The sequence below is a fragment of the Malania oleifera genome, chromosome 11, assembly GCF_029873635.1.
Source record: "Malania oleifera isolate guangnan ecotype guangnan chromosome 11, ASM2987363v1, whole genome shotgun sequence".
Taxonomy (NCBI): Eukaryota; Viridiplantae; Streptophyta; class Magnoliopsida; order Santalales; family Ximeniaceae; genus Malania; species Malania oleifera.
The window spans coordinates 30,373,636-30,395,035 of NC_080427.1; positions in this window are offsets into that span (position 1 = coordinate 30,373,636).

Here is a 21,400-nt window from a genome sequence, read left to right on the forward strand (position 1 = left end):
GTGTAACCGACTTATTTCTAGTTTTGTCACTTATTGTAAAGATATGTATGTAGTTAAATAAATTCATTGTTTTGAGAATCTTCAACCTTACAAAAAAAAAAAAAATTTTATTTTTCACTTCCGGTACCTTTTATTTTTTATGAAAATATTATGAGAAACATGTTCATATTCTCAATTTTTTTTTCAAAAAGGAAAACTATATATATATATATATATATATATATATATATATATATACATATAGTTGTTGTTAGTGATTTAAATATAAAATGTTACTACTAAAAAATAATTTAAAAATAAGATAACAATATCATACAATCTAATTAGTTATGACTTTAACACTTTTAAATCTTAGAAAATTTTTTAATGGGATAAAAAATATATAAATTATAATTTTTTTATATTTACAAATACAAGTATAGCTACACATACATTCATTCTCATTTAACACTAGTAATAACTATTCTAAAAACAATATTTATGGTAAAATCTTTGTCTTTCATATTTTTTAATTTTTAGAATTACATATTTTCAATGTGGGCATCTCTCTTATAATTTTCCAAAAAACTCTCTTTACTTTTAAAATTTTAGTGGGACAATTACCCTAATTAGATACATGTGAATTAACTAATGTATTAGGATGTATAGATATCATCAAACTCTAATTCAATTATATATATATATATATATATATAATTGGATACACATGAATTAACCAATGTATTAGGATGTATAGATATCATCAAACTCTAATTCAATTATATATATATATATATATATATATATATATATATTGTAGACATCTCATTTTGTCAGGAGCTTATGTAGCAATTTTTTTTGGTCCTAATTCTAGTGCCCATTTGGGTCTTTTTCTTAGTTATGTTTTTGGAATTTAGGCATAATTGTGTAACTACTCATTAATTCAATAAAATGAGAAAATATAGAAAAAATTTGAATATAGTGAAAATGAAAAAAAAAAATTGAATAAATTAAAAATAAAAAATAAGAAAGGAGAAAATCCAGTGAGCTAGCATCTTTAAACCTACAAGCACAAAAGGAAAAAATAAATAAATAAATTAGACACATAGGATTGCACAATTAACATGTTAGTAAAATTAGAGTTTAATGTGGAGTGAATTAAGCAATTCAATTTAAATTTGATTGTTTAGTTAAATTCTGATTAATCAAATCATAATTAATTGAATTGATCCCCCAAGCCTATAAATGGTGAGCTTCAAAAGGGTAGGGGACAGACACAAACACGCAAACATGAAAAAAAGAGGAATTGTTCATTAAAAAAAAATTAAGAAAGATTTGTGAGAAGAAAAGCTGAGAGTTTGAGGGATTGAGGTTCAGAGAAGAGAAATTGGTGCTTGCGACTGAATTTCAAAAGTGGAGATCAGAAAGATAATATTAAAGCTCAGGCAAAGAAGAGAAGTCAACTTCCAGACCTATGAATCTAGAAATAGGAAAGCAAGGAATATCAGATTGTACCATTTTCATTCTGATTACGTTTGTTCTAAGTCTGTGAATAAATCAAGAATGGGTTTGCACAGGTTTAGTAAATTCAAAATTTAAAAAGACCCAGTAGTTTTCAAGGCTTAAAAATCAAACTAAGTTCTTGAAATTTTGAACTAAAATTTTGTAAAAATTTTCAAATAACTAACTATAGTGTTTGATATGAATCTAGAATTCAACAAAAAAAAAAAAAAACACGAATACCCAACACTAGACCCAAATCCAATAACTCGAATTTGAGTGCCCCAAACTTGATTCAAGGACCTAGGTCCAAGTCAACAGATCTAATAACCCTACCCGGGTCTAACCCATGTACTTAAGAACCAGGTCAATTTTGATTTGGGTCAACTAACCTATGCTCTAAACCCATCTATAATTCAAGCCCAAAACACATGATGTAATGCCCCGAACTCTTAAACCCGGTCCGGTGCGTTATACCTGATTAAATCCTGATAATTTATAATTAAATCATACATACGCAGCGGAAAACATAATTATGATCCTCAATCATAATAATTAATACCAGAGTTTACTAATTCTATCTGAATTCCATAATAACCATTCATCACATGTATTCTCATATATATATATATATATATATACATATCTCTAAAACATAATCAGCACTTCCAGTATTCACAACCATCCATTTTTCAGAAGCCTTAAAATATAAAACATAAAACATAACTTATATACATCACAAATATCATAAAAAATGTTTTATACCCTTTTCTCTATATAGAACCCCAGAAATGCTATCACCCTCGAGCTTCTTTAAGCTCATTTACGTGGTGGTCCTGAAAAGATAAATTTGTAATTGGGTGAGACACATCTCAGTAAGGGAAAGAAACAATATATATTAAAACAGCGTGTGGTCCATATGAGATTATAATAAATCATTTTAATATCATTTGAAAACCATTTACATAAATTCTTAAAAACATTTTCTGATCCTAATCAAACACATACAAAATATTTATCGACGAGACTACCTGAAAATAAGGGTGATTACCCGCTCATACAAGTAGCACCCCTCTACTTTGATACATTAGGCAACCCAAAGGTCACAATTGAAGCATACTAGAGCACTCACCGTACTTAGTAAGCCCTCAAGTATTAGATCAATCTCATACTCACACAGTTCATACAAAGTTTACCAGTGAAAGCCCCCAAGAATAAGGAAATCTACTTGTCCATACAAGTAGTTTCCCTATGCCCTAGTGCGTTATGCAGCCTACTGCTACATCTGTTACTACTAGTGCACTCATGTAACGTCCCTCAATTTCTTAACATAAAATATCACATAATAAATAAAATGGTCAACCCGAACCCGTGGGTAGCGGGGACACTTGTCAAACACAGTGGAAAACCTAGTTGCAGTAAACATAAAATCTTAAACATCCAATCATAAAACATAATACCAGAGCTTTCTATAACATCAAAATACTGTTATGATATACAAAATTCAAAAGTCAAAATAACACTAGGATTAAATAACAAAACTCCCGATCCTAGTTCAATGCTTACCCTTCTAGTAGGGAAGCTCCAATCACTCAATGGCGGCTCTAGCCCGCTGTTCTCACTGGATTTCCTGAAAATCATTTAATGTTCGGGGGTGAGACACTTCTCAATATGGGAAAATAAACTAAATACAGCTGTGTGACAACATGAATATTTAATGCATTTATACATATATAGTACATTTCATAATTCTATAAACATCATTATATCGTACTAGGTAAACATATATTTTCATATCAGTTAATAAATCATAACATACATAAAATCATCTGTTATAACTGCAATACTGAAAACAAACCCAGGATGAATAGTTAGCTGGTGTCATGTATTACCCCCATGACGAGTTGTGCAGCCCGAAGGCGGGACCTGACATTGGCTGGTCGACCACTGTAGAATCAAATATGTCTGTAAGTACGATGAGCCCGCCACACCCTGGTCCGGACTACCAGGTGGACGTCCATACTCTACTGAAAGCTACATCGACTATCCATCTCCCATCCCCTCGTGGGATGGTTAGCACTAATCTGACGTAGATATCTGATCTACACATATAGTTACGGTACCGAGCCCCTGAACTGAACTAAACTAACATCCTGGTGGTGATAACATATAATACATGATCATATATATAACATCATTACGGCCTCGTGCCGAAAATATAGTATTTACGGCCTTGTTCCGAAAACATAAATACGTGGTCTCGCGCCAATAACATAAATACGACCTTGTGCCGATAACATAAATACGGCCTCGTGCCGATAACATAAATATATGGCCTCGCGCCAAGATTGTTTCAGGTATATATATTCTGAAAATACATCATTTATTACATAATCGTCAAAACCATCACAACATAACTCATATTTTCATAATACCTGAAATCATGCTTTGTTCGTAAAATCTTTCACATCATAATACATTTCACACAAAATAATATTCAGGCCACACATATGCTATTAAAAGTCATACTTCATATTCTAAAATCGTGAATTCCTTACATCTCATACATACATATACATTTTAATCATCATAGCAGTATTTTCCCAATCGTACATTTCATTCGTAATACACAATATAACATATGCTTTTCTGAAAATAAATTTACTCATAATCAATAATAATTTGTATGAAAAATCACTGCTTTAGTTTATTCCTTTACCTGACTATTGAGAAATTCCTTAGGACCCAAACCCTACGCCCTTAGCACCCGAAATTCAACTCTTGAAATTTACATTTTCCTCAGATTAATTAATTTATTTCTCCAAAATAATACTCATCTAACCTTCCTTAGGCTCCATATACCTCAAATTAACATTTAAACTATTATTTAACATCCCACTTAATTTTCTAAATTTTACCTGTGGGTCCCAAAATTACACCCGTGGCGCTCACCCGGGGCCTAAATTCCAGAAATCCTACTTCAGTCTCAAATGCTTAATATTTTAGCATTTCTAAATTAATGCTAGTTAATTAAAAATAAGCCCCTTAATAATCGCCGCACCCCAAATTTGGGGTTTTGGCTCGACACTCCAACGAGAATTCCATCCCACTAGACTTGTAGAGAATCATCCTTAGATTCTCGTGGTAGTGTCCATTCGTCAATTGGGCTAATATTTTGCAAGAAATTAAAGAAAAAGGATAAAATGACTTACCCCAGGAAATATGCTTACGCCGCTCCTACCATCGATCCGCTCCAGTAGAAATAACGACAACGAATGGAGTCCAGTGGTATTTTTGGATTTTCGATCGGGTGAAAATCCATCACGAAATCGAGGAGAGAGGGAGAGAGAACGTGAGAAGAGAGAGAGAGTTCAGAGAGTTGTAGAAGAGAAAACAAAAGAAAAGAAATAAAAATGAAGAAGAAGAAGATAATCTGGGGGGGCGCGTGAATTCAATTTAGAATCCACCTGAAGCTTCTTTGAAGCTCAGGTGGTTAACATTATATAATAATAATAATAATAATAATAATAATAATAAATTTAATTAATATTAATAATAATATATTTTATAAATAAAATAAATAAATAAATTTTAATTAATTTTTTTTCTTTTTCTTTTAAATCCGATTAATTAATTAGGTAATTAATTAATTAATTAATTTTTTTTTTTTTTTTGGAAATCAATTCACTAATTTTTTATATCTCTTTTTTGGGTTTTTACAACTCGCCTTTCTAAGTAAGCCCTCAGGCGAAGAGTTTGTCCTGCTCTAAAGCAACATGTTCTACTAACATAAATACTTGATAATACCGTAATGCATTATTCTGTCTATTCCATATCTGTTCATGTTCATGACTTTAGCATTTCATAACACTTCACTTTACGTAACCTTTCACCTTTTACATTGTTCACATTTCATATTTCATATCCATTTCATTCACATTTCCATTTCATTCATTTTCATTTCATTCATTCGTACTACAGCTCCTTTTAGCTGTACATTAATTAGTCCACAAAGATATGCGTTAGAATCTGCTAACACAACTCCTTTTAGCTGTCATCAATTAGTTTACAGCTCCTTTTAGCTGTCATTGCATACATGGTTGTATTATCAAACACAAGCAACATGGTCCTTATAACATTTCATTAACAGTGCATTTCTTTCATAACTTGCATCTCATACATATGACATATGTTTAAACAGCATTACTATCCACTCATGCCACACATTTTAGTAGAAAAGTTCATACATTGCTTGTAAAATAAGTCAACTAACATTTAACATTTATTTACTAAAACTATACCTTCATTTCTTACGTAATTATTCTGAAAATATTTTCCACTTTCATCAGTTCATTTTCACACTAAGCTCAGAAAACATAATTTACATGGTTGACATTTTATATTCACATGAAAACATATATACATAAATAAAACATAATCCATTTTCATTTAATTCATGAAACATGATTTAATATATAAATTTCCCCCTTACCTTAATCCTCGAACTACACCAACAAGTATCCCAAACCGACGCCTGTGATGCTCACTCGGACCCTGGTTCAAAAACCCTAGTTTAATTAAATAACCTCAAATAAGCTATTATTTCTACATTTTCTCAACTTATAAACCTTCTATAAACTTATAAAAACCAAAAACTGAGAATCCAAGTCCTTATCTCAACTTAGGAGCGTTTCCCAAAAAGCCCAGTTTAAGAAACTGATCCGCTAGATGTGTACAGAATCTTCCCCAGAACACCATAGTGACTTCCGTTTAGTGATTATTGCTGAATTTGGGTTGGATTCTTTGAGAGAAGGGAGAGAGAAGCGTTTAAAGAGAGAGAGAGAGAGAGCTAAAGGAAATTAGTTTCCTTTGCAAGAAAGTAGCCTTAGATCTTTATGTACTCGTCCTTGGCACGTGGACTCGTCGACGAACGACTAAAGAACACTCGTCTATAAGGCTATGAGCTTGTCGATGAGTTTCAGAACAGCCAAAACCCTCTTGGTTAATCCTCGTCGACGAGACATACATACTCGGCAACGAGTTTTTGAAGATCTCTCGTCGACGAGAAAATCATGCTCATCGACGTGCATGTTTCTTCCCCTTTTAAAATTTCTTTTCCCTTTCTTTTTTTTCCCCTCTTTTCCTTTATTCCTTCTTTATCTTTTTCATCTATTATTTTTTCCAATTAGTTTATCATTAAAATTTTCTGTGTCACTACATTCTTCCCCTCTTGAGAAATTTCGTCCTCAAAATTTTACCAACTAATCTTCCTTTCACATAATTAAAATTCATTAATTCATGCAATTTAATATGTATATCACCCAAATCCCTACATTATTTACAATTAATCACATCATCATAAACATTTAGATTATTATGTATACTACTTAATCATCCATCACTAAATTAATTTATAATTTCCTTAATCATAAACCCATACCTGCTTCTCTGATGGTATCCTCCTCAGCCTGAAGTGTATAAAGTCGGGGTGGAGCACCTCTTCCAAGTGGTAATTGTTGTTTCCCCCGATCCTGATTCTAAATAGATACCATAGGCAATGGTTCCTTATAATTTTTCTTGGTATGCCCTGGTTTACCGCACCTGAAACAATTCAAAGTTCCAAACCAGCATTTGCCCCTATGCCTTTTATTACATTTCTAGCTTATAGAGTCCACTGCCTCTTTTCCTTTCTTCCCTGATCCCTGAATGGCCTCAGACCAAAACTATATGGTGCATGCCTCTTCTTTTGCTCTGAAGGCTCTGTGCTGCTCTGGATACTCTTCTCCAGCACCGAAGTCTTATCGACTAATTCTGAGAAAGTCTGAACTTGAAACCTCACCACCAGCTCGTATATTATGTGCCTCAGACCTTTTTCAAATTTCCTGGCCTTCCTTGCCTCATTCAGGATCATAAATGGTGCGAAACGTGATAGCTCCACAAATTTCATTGCATATTCTGCAACGGTTATCTCCCCCTAGGACAGATTAGTAAATTCCTTAATCTTCTCCTCTCTGACAGATGAAAGAAAATACATGTCAAAGAACAACTCCTTGAATCTCTCCTAGCTAAGAGCTATCTTTTCCAGCCTCTGGTCCTTTAGTAGTTTTGCAGAAAGCCACCAGCGTTTCGCTTCCCCGATCATCTTGAAAGTGTCATAATAGATCTTTTGTTTGTCCGTGCAGTCCAGTACAATCATGATCTCCTCTATTTCCTGTACCCAATTCTCTGTAGCCACTAGATCAGGTCCTCCTACAAAAGTTGGAGGGTTCATCCTCATAAACTCCTTAATGTTGCAGCTCTAACCTGTAGGTGGATTGTTCTGTTCTTTAGGATCTTTCTTCATCTCTGCCCTAACTTGACGGGCTATACCCCACAGCACCTTGGAGGTATCAATGTCCTCTTGACTGGAATTATCTGAACCTTTCCTTCCTTCAGCCATTACATCCTCATCTCTAGGATCCATCCTAAAAATAGGATAGAAAAGAGTTAAGAATTTCATATCATAACCCCAAACAACATAATCATTAAATTAAATCCAATAAAAATCCAAAATCTCCATATAAGGACCAATCTCACGGCAAAGAAATATCACCGTAGATGGATTTACCGTGATTTTCTGAAACTGTCGACTGAATTAGAAAACCACAGAAGTCTGCCAAGCGATTTCTGCCTCCAAGCTATAAGACAAAATCCTATACTTATTAACACCTAACCTACCCATCTCATATTTTTCATCTTAACTCATTCCTATATTTTGGTATAAATCATTTCCTAAGTTCTCAAAATCCCAAAATCATTGCTCTGATACCAAAATTGTGATGCCCTGAACCCTTAAACCTGGGCTGACACGTTATACCTGATTAAATCCTAATAATCCATAACTAAATCATACATACGCAGCGAAAAACATAACTATGATCCGTAATCATAATAATAAATACCATAGTTTACTAATTCTATATGAATTCCATAATAACCATTCATCACTTGTATTCTCGTATATATACATATCTCCAAAACATAACCAGCACTATTCACAACCATCCATTTTTCAGAAGCCTTAAAATATAAAACATAAAACATAACTTATATACATCCCAAATATCATCAAAAATGTTTATAACCTTTTCTCTATCTAGAACCCCAGAAATGCTATCAACCTCGAGCTTCTCTAAGCTCGTTTACATGGTGGTCCTGAAAAGATAAATTTGTAATCGGTGAAACACACTCAGTAAGGGAAAGAAACAATATATATTAAAATAGCGAGTGGTCCATATGGGATTATAATCAATCATTTTAATATCATTTGAAAACCATTTACATAAATTCTTAAAAACATTTTCTGATCCTAATCAAACACATGTGGAATATTTACCCACAAAACTACCTGACGATAAGGGTGATTACTCGCCCATACAAGTAGCCCCTCTCTGCTCTGATACATTAAGCAACCCAGAGGTCACAATTGAAGCATACTAGAGCACTCACCTTACTCAGTAAGCCCTCAAGTATTAGATCAATCTTGTACTCACACATTTCATATAAAGTTTACCAGCGATGGCCCTCAAGAATAAGGATATCAACCCGCCTATACAAGTAATTTCCCTATGCCTTCGTGTGTTATGCAGCCTACTCCTACATTTGTTACTACTAATGCACTCACATTTCTCAGCAAGCCCTCAGGCGAAGAGTTTGCTCCGCTCTAAAGTAACATGTTCTACTAACATAAATACTTGATAATAATACATTATTCTGTCTGTTGTTATTCAATCTTCCATATCTGTTCATGTTCATAACTTTAAAATTTCATAGCATTTCACTTTACATAACTGTTGGCCTTACAAGGCTTAACATATTGTTTTGATGCTAACAAACAAGTAGAACTTAACATGCTTTGTTTAAGTGATGTATTTTCAGGACTTAATGATGAATACAAGGTTAAAGAATTCATGAAAGCTTGTACTTAAAAGAAGGATGATTATATCAAGCTTGAGGCATGGATTAAAACTTCAAGATCATGAGAGCATTAATATAAAAGAAAAAGCTTCAAGAATGAAAGTTCAAGTGATCAACATGGAAAGCTCAAAGATCAATGAAGCTCAAAATCTAAGGTAATATAGAAATATCAAGAGAGATAGATCTTGAAAGCTCACATCAAATTCAGGATCATTAGAGGCAATAAAGAGAACTCAAAGCAAAGAAGAGTCAATTGAGTCTTTAGGACAATCTTTATAAGTACTTCAAATAATTTCAATATGGATGCATGAAATTCTTAGGTTAATTTATTGGACTTAGATACCTTTTAAAATACTTGGAAAATATTTTTATAAGGTCAACATTTTTTTCAAAAATGTTAGAATCATTTTTGGAATGAATAGCACCAAAAAGAGGATTTCTCAAATGCTATCAATTTTTATATATCTGAATTGATGTACATTTTTATCCATAAAAAAATCTTTATTTTAAACTGTGTTCAACATGAAAGTTTTAGTATTTTCTCTTAGCTTTCATTTGACACCAAGAACATTAAATTTGGAGTTACGCAGAAAAAGATATGATCAAATAACTAAAGGTTGCTAGAAGTTGACAGCCTGATAGATGACTGTCAAGAACTGGACAGCCGACTGCCAGTGCATTTTAAAGCGTCTGTTCGTGTTTGGACAGCCGACTGCCACCTTACTGTCCCTTTGATTTAATTGGACAGACGACTACCAAAAATGGACAGTCGTCTGTCATGCGGTTGTTTTGAATTTTTTCATAACGGTTAAATTTTTAAATGAGATTGCTTGTGGCTCAAAATTTGTGAAATCTTGGGGAATACTCTAAGTCACTTGGGGATCAAGTTACAAACATTTTAAAGTCTATAAATAAGCCTTAAAGATCATTGAATCAAGGCACCAAGAATTCAAATTCTGCAAAAATTCAAAATCTCTCTTAATTGCTCTCAAATTTTCAAGGCTCTCTCTTGCTCTCAACTTGCACAAAGCTTACTGAGTTCTTACTGATTTTATTCACCAATTTTGTGCTACAAATTTTAAATATTTCAATCATTGAAAGAATTAATTGGTGATATACTTCCTTGAGCTTCCAGTTAAATTTCATATTGTTATTTACTTTGAAGTATATTATAGTTCTGAATTATTGTACTAATTAGCTCTTTGTGTGAGCAATTCTTTGTATACAAATATTTGATTTATTTCTTGTAGATTGATGATTCCAAGGATTGTTTGGATCATTGGCTAAGTAAGGGGATATTGTTTAGAGAGGCGGGCTCTAGCCTAGTTAAGGAGTGACCGGACGAGGGGATATCGTTTGGATAAGGCGGGCTCTAGCCTTAACCAAGGAGTGTTGTAAAGGTATTGTTCCGCCTATCAAAGGAATAGGTTTAGTGAATCCTTTGGTGGTTTCCCAAAGGCGAGGATGTAGGCTGGGTATAAGCTGAACTTCGTAAAAATCTCCGTCTCGCTCTTTCTTTCCCTACTCTTTATTTTCAGTACATATTTAAATTGTGTGGATGATTTAAATTGAAAATCATATATACTACGTATATTTTGGAATCAAGTAAACTTAAAGTTTAATTTTGATTTAGGTTGCGGAAACCGAAAGGGAGTATATTGGTTATACCATATCTTACGGAAACCATACGAGAATACGTTACTTGGTTAACATCTCAAAGATAAATTAACTGAGAGTTTATTTGAATTTTGAATATTGAGAATAGAGTGAATATTGGATTGGATTTTATATTACACATCATATTAAAGAAGTAAATCCATTACTACAGGGCTTGATTCAAATTTATAACTAGGGCTGACAACAAAAGCTGAAAGTTGAATTTAATATATTGATATATTGTGGCTGAATGGTTTAAAGTTTGAATGTGTTTATATTCCAAAGAGTGTTTGAATCTTGCATACTTCCATTAATCTAATAGTGCTGCAGTTAACTTATATTTGAGAAATTAATTGGTTGTTTGGTTTGAATATTGTGCTTAATTGATTAGTTGTTTAATTGTGTTGTTGATTGGATAAAGGAAACTAAGTTCTTGTGTGATTGAAAAATTAAAAAAACAAGTCAAGAATTGGTTAAAAGAAATAAAAGAAGGTTAAGGATTCTTAAAAGGAATTAAAAGAAATTTTTATATTCCAATTCACCCCCCCTCTTGGGACTACACCTTACTTTTCAATATCCTTTCACCTTTTACATCGTTCACATTACATATTTCATATCCATTTCATTCATATTTCCATTTCATTCATTTTCATTTCTTTCATTTGTACTACAACTCCTTTTAACTGTACATCAGTTAGCCCACGTATATATGAACTAGAATCTGTTAACACGGCTCCTTTTAGCTGTCATTAATTAATGTACAGCTCATTTTAGCTGTCATTGCATACATGGTTGCATTATCAAACACAAGCAACATGGTCCTTATAACATTTCATTAACAATGCATTTCTTTCATAGCTTGCATCTCATACATATAATATACATTCAAACAACATTACTATCCACTCATGTCATACATTTTAACAAAAAACTTCATACATTGCCTGTAAAATAAGTCAATCAACATTTAACATTTATTTTCTAAAAATATATCTTCATTTCTTACATAATTATCCTGAAAATATTTTCCACTTTCATCAGTTCATTTTTACATATACGTAGCTAAATAAATAGTCCTAAGCTCAAAAAACATAATTTACATGGTTGTCATTTTATATCCACATGAAAACATATATACATAAATAAAACATAATCCATTATCATTTAATTCATGAAAACCTGTTTTAATATATAAATTTCCCCTTTACCTTAATCCTCAAACTACATCAACAGGTATCCCAAACCGACGCCTATGATGCTCGCTCGGACCCTAGTTCAAAAACCTTAGTTTAATTAAATAACCTCAAATAAGCTATTCTTTATGCATTTTCTCAACTTATAAACCTTAAATAAACTTATAAAAACCCAAAACTGAGGATTCAGACCCTTACCTCAACTTAGGAGCGTTTTCTAAAAAGCCCAGTTTAAGAAATTGATCCGCTAGATGTGTAGAGAATCTTCCTTACAACACCGTAGCAACTTCCGTTTAGCGATTTGGGCTGAATCCAGGTCAGATTCTTAGAGAGAAGGGAGAGAGACGCGTTTAGTGAGAGAGAGAGCTGAAGGAAATTAGTTTCCTAAAGTAACCTTAGATATTTATATACTCATCCTTGTCATGTGGACTCTCGACGAGAAAATAAGACTCATTGACGAACCACTGAAGAACACTCGTCGAAAAGGCCGTGAGCTCGTCGACGCGTTTCAGAACAGCCAAAACCCTCTCGGTTAATCCTCGTCGACGAGATGTAATGTCTACAAAATTCTCACCATTTTTTTTAATATACATATACATATATATATATATATATAACCATTCCTACGCAGCGGATACATTGTTCATACAACCATTTATACTGTACAATACCAGAACTCATAATACTCAAACCATAGTCATATTAAACAACTCCCTCCAATACCATCTAGCTCCTCCTTTCCCAAGGCTAACACAAGCCTCTTATTTATAGGTTGAAAAACTACTACTTCCACTCCAAAACCTAACACAATTTATTAGTTAGACTCCTATACCTACCCCAAACACCTTCAAATACCAAAATGGTAGTTGCACTTCTTCACCAACCAAAATGGTAGTTGCACTCCTTGTGTTGTTGAAATTTATTGTTTAATCTCATTACCTTTCTTCTAGCTCAGGTTTGGATAGCTAAAAATTGTAATTTGGACTTTTGGGTGAAATAAAAATTTGTAGGGCTTGAAGTATTCTTTGAAATGCAACCAAGTTTGCATAAATTGGATAACCGAGTCAAAAGTTATGACCGATTTACCAAAGCTGCGCAAAACTGCTACATTACTTCAATTGACCCGAATTAAAGCACTCTTGGATGTTATTCATATCTTCCAAACATCCTTCCTCACTTCACAAATTAGTACTTTGAATCCTTAAAGTCTTTGCAGCCATTCCATACTCCACCCAAGGGCTAATCAATTATTTATTGCAATTTACCTACAAATCACAAAAATCACACAATAAGTTCTATATGCATGCTACGTAGATAATTTACTTATTTATGTGCACTAAGATGGCGTATAAATGTTCAAAAATATGCAATATTATGTACTAATCAACTATAATAATAATATTTAAAATTGCATGATCATGCAAATCTGTAAAACACATGTATAGTGGCTTAAACATTTGTATCATCTGAACTTTCTATCATTCATACTGTTATAGTGTACTATATACGACAAAACCTGTAAAACTGTATATGTCACGCCCCGAACCCCGAAATGGGACCCAAGGGTGAAAATGTAATCTAACATGTACCTGTATCCGATAAAAACATTCAAAAATACAGTACAATGGATGAGGGTCCGACCCCGTGGGGTTCCTAGGCACCCTAAACACATCCAATCACAATCATATACGCAGCGAAAAAAGGTCATTCTATATATACATATGCAATACCATACCAGAGTCTATACAAGAGCAAAACTTGGTTCTATCACAACATACAAACGGGTGCCCAAATACATCTCAAATGGCAACCCACCAAAAATACAGTCCTAGCACTTACCCAAGCGCTAAAGCAGTACACTGGCCACTACGCTCCCTACACCAGGACGCTAGTTCTGGTTACTCGAAGGACCTATAAAAATGTACGTACAGCAGGCGTGAGACACCTCTCAGTAAGGAAGAACATAGGTTATATTGGTGTGTGGCATTTGAGTGTTATTATGATACAACATACACGTAGTTAAATGCATTCCAGTACTAATTTCCATAGTGCAAACACACACCCATACACATACACATGATCAGCAATCCCGGTGTTGTCACATCCTTCTGCCCGAAGCCGGATCGCGACATATGACATTGGCTCGTAGCCAACCTGCAAACACGGCGCCACCGACACATGGCTAGTCCCCGACTCCCATGACATCGTACTGATGCATAACTGGTGGATCCACACCCCTCGTCCTAATCTGCCGGAATAGGCTCACACCCTTAGATATAGAGCCGGACACTCTTGCCCACATGGCAGGCGGTAAAATACACGCCCTCGGATATAAAGATGGACACTCTCAGTACCTACAACAGTTTCGGAACCGCGTTCCTATTAGCATTTCAACATATCATACACGCATACATGCTCATATAACCAAACAAACCACACCCATTCGATAATCTAAATCATGGTTTTCAAACAAATATAGTTTAAACAAGTCAAGGCATAACCATCCCAATATCACAATATAAATCACACATATACTCGGTTTTCAACAAAACCAGGGATGCAGCCCGTCGCCCCCTTTTCCCAAAACAGTAATAATGAAAAACCCATAGTTTTCCCCCATTAGATTCCCCCAAATGAGTAGTCAAAACACACACAGGACCGTGAATCACAGTTCCACCGAGTCCGATTTCAAAAATAACTAATATAAACATAGTTCCCCTTAACTGTTCCCCGAAAAGCAAATCCCGAACTCCAAGGTCCTTAAACAGCGAACCGAGTTCCCAAAACCTGCAAATCACAGTACAGAATATACTTCCAAAAATGTTACCTACAAAATGACCGGATCAGAATTGAAAACTAAGCCTTACCTGGACTTTTCGCCAAAACCCGAAAATCTCCAAATCGAGATTCCTATCTGTAGAAGTTGTAGAGAATCCTTCCATGATCCTCGGGGTAACTTTGGATTTTCAATTCCAGCAACGATCAGTGAATAAATCTAGAGAGATGGAGAGTAGGGAGAGTTCTAGAGAGAGAGAGAGAGATAGAATTGAGTTTTCTTAATGAATAAGTAATGTAATTTTCTATTTATAGCCCTTTGACCCAGCCCAATTTGTCGACGAAATGGTGTTCTCGTAGACGAATCTTTCATTGACTTCGTCGACGAATCGGTGGCCTTGTCGACGAATCTGGGATCTTCAATTTTTCTGAGACTCCTCGCTTCTCCTCATCGACGAGTCTCTGCATTTCATCGACGAGAAGAACAAAGGCTTCATCGACAAAATCTGGCTTCGTCGACGAAATATGCCAAATTCCCAATTTGCCCATCTCTTATTTATTTAAACCCAGTTATCATTGTTCGGGTTCTTACAGTATACATATATATACACAACTATGCTCTTTCCCTAGGACTCTGTATGTCATGATTTGACCCCTCATGATAGGGTTGTGCGACTCGTAGGTGGGACTTAACCTGGTCGGCCCTCCCGGTAAGTCATCATACTCTACACTACCTCAGCCCGACAAAACTGCATCCACTCCTAAGCTTGGTACTGGTTGCTACCTAGTCAAATTGGCCCCCTCAACCCAGTGAACTGGGGAGCTGAATCCTCTCCGAGCACAGTTTGACGGTACCCACACACTATCTGAGATATGTGGTTGCACTATATTCTGTATATAGCAACGGTACCGTGCTCTGTAAACTGTATCTGTCTGTAATCTTTTCCACAGGGATCTGATACTGTATACATACATACTATACTCTTTTTACTGTTTTCATTATGTTTACAAAACAACCATAATGCTATTAATCTGTACTGTAAACACTGTAATATCTGTAGCATCTTGATGCTATAACTATATAATCTGTCTGTATCTTCTATCTGTATTGCCTGTATGCTCTGAGTGTTATGGCATTTAGGAAAACATAACATTCTGTAAACACTATATATAAACTGATCTGAATAAACATTTGTATACTGTTATATATATATATATATATATATCTGTCTGTGTAATCATGTGAATAAAAACTGTATATGTATATATATTTTGTCTATATAAAATCTATAAATATCTAACTATATCTGTACAACTTGATATACGGGAAAACTGTACAAAACTCTATATCAGATAATATCTACTCAGGCCACACATACATTAAAAATTCATATTCTATATAATAATTGGTACACACACACACACACACACACATACACACACACACACACACACACACACACATATATATATATATATATATATATATATATATAAAATTTCTGATAACATAAGTAAGTCTCCTAACATAGCATATTTCCCTTACCTAGTTTCTGAAAAACCCTCACTAAACTTTGGCCCTACACCCGCAGGGTTCTCCATTTAACCCCTTGAAAACAACATCCCCCGGAACAAAACATAAGTATTTTCCTGCATACAACATTTCCTATAGTTGCAGGGAAAGTAGATTATGAATAAAACACCTTACCCTGAATTTGGGATGAATTCTAAACCAATTCAATGATCAGCTCTAACAGTCTTGCAGAGAACTTCACCAAGAGCGTCGTGGTGGCACTGAATTTTCGATCCGGCGAGAAATGGGGCCAAAATCGAAGAGAGAATGAGGGAGAGGTGTTTAGAGAGAGAGAGAGAGAGAGAGAGGAAGATTTACGCCATTTTTTTGCAAATTAACCCAGGTTTTCACTATTTATAGGCTCAGATTTGTCGACGAGACACGTCATCTCGTCGATGAGTTCTTAAGTGATTTCATCAATGAACCTTACTTCCTCGTCAACGAATTTAAGACTGCCCAAAACCCCTTTTGGTATCTTCTCATTGACGAGACATGGTTTCGTCGACGAGGTCTCCTTATGCGCTCGTTGACGAACTCCCTGTGTTCGTCAACAAGGCCTTGTGTAAATCTTCTAAGTTATTACATCCAAAGTGCAATGTCGTTGACGAACACGAAGTATTCGTTGACGAAGTCTACTGCCTCCTTCTGTTTTTGTTTCCATTTTCCTCCCTCTTTATTATTTAAATATCATTATTCTTTGGGTCATTACATAAGACATACATACTCGGTGATGAGTTTCTAAAGATCTCTCGTCGACAAGAAAATCTTGTTTCCATTTTCCTCCTTCTTTGTTATTTGAATACCATTATTCTTCGAGTCATTACATGAGACATACATACTCGATGATGAGTTTCTGAAGATCTCTCGTCGACGAGAAAATCCTGCTCATCAACGGGCACTTGTTTGCTCCCCTTTTAAAATTTCTTTTCCCCTATTTTCCTTAATTCCTTATTTATCTTTTTCATCTATAATTTTTCCAATTATTTTATCATTAAAATTTTTTAGGTCACTACACATGAGGCCCAATTGGGTTAGACTCAACCTAAGCCAACCTAGACTTAAGTCTAGAGCCTGGCCTAGCCCAAACCCCGGACCTAAATGGGCTTGGCTCAGCCTACGCTGACTTGAGCTCAACCAAAGTACAACCTGAACCTAAATATAAGCCCAAGCCTAAGAGAAACCTAAACTTAACCCAAAGCCAAGTCTAATCCTAAAGCCCAACCCAAACTTAACTTAACCTAAACATATGTCCATGCCTAGCTGATCCTGGTCCAGCTTGACTAGCCTAACCTAACTCAACTTGAGCCCAACTTAACCCAAACTAACCAAACCCACCAAACCCTAACACTGACCAAACAAACCTGAACCCTTATCCCATTTGAAAAATGAGAAAGTATGAGAATACTCATGAAAATCCCAAGAAAATAGAAATATATTTGAGAGGTAAAGGGAAAATAGAAATCAAGAAACATAAAAAGAATATTGGAGGTGGGGTTTACCTTTGGTTAGAGTCGATCAGGATCTAAGGAACGAAGGCATAAAGCTTATAGCTCTTTGCCATTGAGCTCCATTCGAAGACCTACAAAAAGAGATAAAAGAGAGTGAATATCTTAGAAAGAAAGACGAAAATAAAGAGAGGTTAAGAGAAACGAGTAAGAAAAAGAAGAAGATCGAGAGAAGTTAAGAGAGTGAGGACTTACTAGGCTCCATCGTAGGTGGCGGAGGTCGCCAAAGAAGATGATGATAGTTGGTGGTTGCGGCGAGTAAAGAGAGATTGGAGAGATCGATCAAAGAGATCGAAGAGAGAGAGAGGAGAGATGAATCAGAATAGTTCGGCTTCATTGTAGGTGGCAGAGGTCACCAAAGAAGGTCGTGATGGCTAGCGATTACGACAAGTAGAGAGACAAAGAGAGCTGAGATGGGAAAGCGCATAAAAAAGAGAGGTGAGAGAGATTCCAAAAGCAGAAAGAGAAGAGAGAGATAAAACTGGAGCACAAGTAGAAAAGAAAAGGAAAAGTAAAAAATGTATTTATATTAATTTATCAAAAAAGTAAATATAATTAGTGGGATATGCGTTACCATGCAGACGGTGACACATGGCATAACTAGGACCATGCGTCTGGGAAGCAACGTGGCTTGATCCTAGGTGCCTAATGTGTGTTTTCTTTGGACAGTCGGATCACTACCACCTAATTAATCGATGTTAAATGCCCAACACCCGTCGTAGCTTGCCATGTAGTGGGTGACATCATGAGTTAACGTCACCTTGCTGCAGTAAATTAAAAAGAAAAATGTATATATAAAATATTGGCACCACATGTTGCCATTGTTGGCTGATACGTGGTAGCCCTTTCCCCAACTGGTTGAACTGGTATGATCCGTCCCGAACTGCGGGTTCATTTTTAAAATTTAAAATTTAATTTTTAATTTTTTTAAAAAAATTGGGAAAATAGTAAAAAAAAAATCATAAAAAATCAAAGAAAAATATTTTAAAAATTAGAAAAATATAAATAAAAAGTATTTGAGTTATTTTGATTCACATAAAAAAATATAAAAATAAAATACGCCAAAAATAAATAAATTAGAGAAAAAATCTCTAAAAATTCAAAAAAAAATTGTGAAAAATGCTAGAAAATTTTTCAAAAAATTCTTAAAAAAAAATTTAGACAAAAACCTGGGAATGTTTCATAGACTCTTTTTTTTTTTACTCAAATTTAATGATTTTTTTTAATTATAACTATATATATTATATTTTTTGTGTGTGTGTGTTCCAATGATTAAACAAAAGAATAAAATGGTGTTTCAGACCTCACTTATATTAGTTTTGAAGGGGGGTTTATCTAATAGGATCCCCTCCTTTGGAGGTCTTATTAGACATTCCTAAATCACACCTTATTTTGCATGTATTTATTTATTTATTTACTTTTTAAGGAGTTAGTTAAAGACTACTAGATGCATTTTAGGGATGATTCATGGTTAATTAGGCACTTGATATACCCAAAATTAATACTCAATTCATAAGGAGAAACAGTTATGAAACCACCATTAACACCTCTACATAACCGACATGCTAAATTTAATATGCTCATTCATGAGAGGAAACGGTTACAAAACCGAAATTAAAACCTTCATATAAATGCCCTAAAATTTTCATAACCCCCATAAGAATAATAATGTGCCATCAATGCCAAATTAAAAGAAGCTCAACCTCCACCACTATAAAAGGATACTCCGAGAGGAGGTAAGCATCTCACTCTTACATTCTCTTTCTATTACAGTTGTAATTCAAAGCCTCCCATAGTCACTAACTTAAGCATTGGAGTGACCCCCCCGGAGTACACCCCAAGTCCACCAAGCCATTTACATTTGGTTCTTTTCAGGTGGTTGTGGTCAAATGATGATTCACAAAAGTCATTTGATTTTCGACAGCAATAGTTGGCATCATTTGTGGGAACTCTTGGGAGGTTTTTCCATCCTTAACCATGGCCGCATCATATAACTCCAAGTCAAAACCTACTGTGGGTAACCAGTTACCCCAATCAATTCATTTTGCACCGACAAACAACCCAGTGTACTATTGAGTGAATTTTTAGCCTTCCAAAAGAGAGTGGAAAACATGTTTACGATAATCATGCATTAGAAAAGGGATTATGAAAAACCTGCTCCTAAGGCTAATCAAATAGAAGATGTGTCTAATGGGAAGGTTATAGCCCCACCAGAAATTCCTGCTAGGGCCTCAGATCCAACAAAAAAGGTAGAAGATGCAAATAGTGTGGGCGTCTCAATTCTTCACATCCTCCTTACACTAAAGAAGTAATGGATGTTCCTCTACTTTGCTAAGTATGGAAGTGTATGATGGCTTGTCAGATCCTGTTGATCACCTAGACACCTTTAAAGTGCTAATGCAATTACAAGGCGCACCAGATGCAATCATGTGTCAAGCATTTGCAGCCACTCTAAAGGTGAATGCCAGGGCGTGGTACCAAAGTTTAAAATTGGTTCCATTGGGTCCTTTTCTAAAATGGAGCAACAGTTTATATGAAAATTTTTTTGCAGCTAGAAAATAGCAAAAACCTCAGCTCATCTAATGAGTATTGTTCAAGGAGAAAAGGAGACACTAAAAGAGTTCATGCATCACTTTGTCAATGCCACCTTATAAATTTGAAACTTCGATCATGGGGTAGCAGTAACGACTTTGACGATAGCTCTTTAGCCAGGGGGCTTCCTAAATTCGCTAGGGAAAAAACCCCCGGTCAACATAGGAGAGTAGATAACGCAAGCCTAGAAATGCATCAATCTAGAAGAGGTTATGACCACAAGAAGGAGTCAGACCGATTTAAAAAGGAAGGGTCCAAGAGATATTGATGAAACAACCAAAGTGGGGAAAAGGCAAAAAAGTAGTAGACAACTCAGCAACCAAAGGGAGACAAAACCCACCCCAAAGTTCTAGTCGTATACCCCCCTGAATGTCCCCCGAACCAATGCATTGATGCACATTAGGGAGAAAGGATACATCTCCTATCCAGAACCCATGCATACACCTTTTTATAAGAGAAACACTTCAAAATTCTGCAAATTCCATAAAGATCACGGACACGACACAAAAGAGTGTGTTCACTTGAAAAATGAGATTGAAGATCTAATAAGAATAGGATACTTGTCAAAGTTTATAAAAAAAAGTGATTGCCGAGTTGAAGCATGTAGTCACCAAAAACAAGAAGCTGAGCAAAAAAAGGACCAGGTTGTGGGAGAGATCGATGTGATCTTT